At 31.9% G+C, this 1,322-nt stretch overlaps 1 pseudogene; it reads left to right on the forward strand.

The window, feature by feature from the left end:
• Positions 1–948, forward strand: part of LOC104759334 — a 1,968-nt pseudogene extending 1,020 nt beyond the window's left edge.

Raw genomic sequence — 1,322 nt, forward strand, 5'->3', positions numbered from 1 at the left:
AAGTCTGTTATGAAAAGAAATAACAATCAATTATAAAGAAAAGAAAAGAAAAAAAAAGTATCAATTTAGTTTAATTTAATTTAATTTATGAAATCATGGAAATTCAAAAGGTTATATATCTATAGTTTTTCTAGATTGCAAAGTAATTTTTAGTTATTAATTTGAGCAATATGTCACCATATATATATCCACAGTAATAAATCAATACAATAAAAGTAGGATGCGTTGCTCTCCTCTTCTGACACATCAGCTTCTGTATTGAATCAGGTGTTGACACCTCAGTTAAAATCTCTAACCAACTAAATTATAACATTAATACACATCAGCTGATTTTACTCTTAGGTGGACCAAAAAAAAGTAAAACGAGAGCGTTTACTCAATTGCTCGATTTCTTCTTCTTCGTCCCCGGTCCAACTGATGTTGAATGCGATTTTCTCGATTTAATCAATTGCTCGATTTTTTTTTTCGTTTCTGTAAAAAAAAATCAATTGCTCGATGTTGTATCTACAAGAANGAATGGTTTCTCAATCGCATGGGATATACTCCTCACTATTAGGAATGGAATTCAATTCCTGAATCTAGGTTTTTTTTATTTATTATCTGTGCAATAGCTCGTTGGGATAGTGATTATGGAAAATTGTTGCCCTGTGTTATGAAGGTTTGAAAAGGTAACCGAGCTTCTCTATGTATGTTGGTTCGAGAATCGTGGCAGAACGAATAGTAAAAAGTTGATGCTTGGATTAACATATATAGTTTCAAGAACTTGATCATAAGTTTGTCAAGTGACTGATAAGCCTCTAGGTAATATAAATCATTCACTTTGTTTGCATCTTTTACTGAATTAGTGAATCATGTGGTTGTTGTTGTTTTTATTTTTTTTAAACTGAATTTCAGGAGCATCGGACAAGAAGATGCTTAGAGAGACTAGAGATGTCATGGGACATGTGAGGTTGAATAGAGAACAAGGTTATTATACCAGAGGATGACTATAATAAGAGTATGCATTCTCATGCATGAAATTTTATTAATATCAGATTTGTGTGTCGGAGGAAGATTGAAAATGATGTTCACCGCGGAGTATTGGTATGGCTGGAAGAATTTTCAGTCAAAGCTGAAAAGAGAAGACGCAGGGAAATTAAAGAATGGTATGTACAATAAGCATTACTTATCATATAGGAAAGCTAGAGAACTTTTTATTTTCTGGATGTTTTAACTGTTTATTTTCTGCAAATACTATGAATCCCCTGTTTTTAATGTAAGAGATTTTGATGGAATTTGTTTTAAGCTAGAAAACAACGCAAAACCATCGAAATAATGAACAC

Source organism: Camelina sativa, chromosome 17 (genome assembly GCF_000633955.1).
Source record: "Camelina sativa cultivar DH55 chromosome 17, Cs, whole genome shotgun sequence".
NCBI classification, from domain to species: Eukaryota; Viridiplantae; Streptophyta; class Magnoliopsida; order Brassicales; family Brassicaceae; genus Camelina; species Camelina sativa.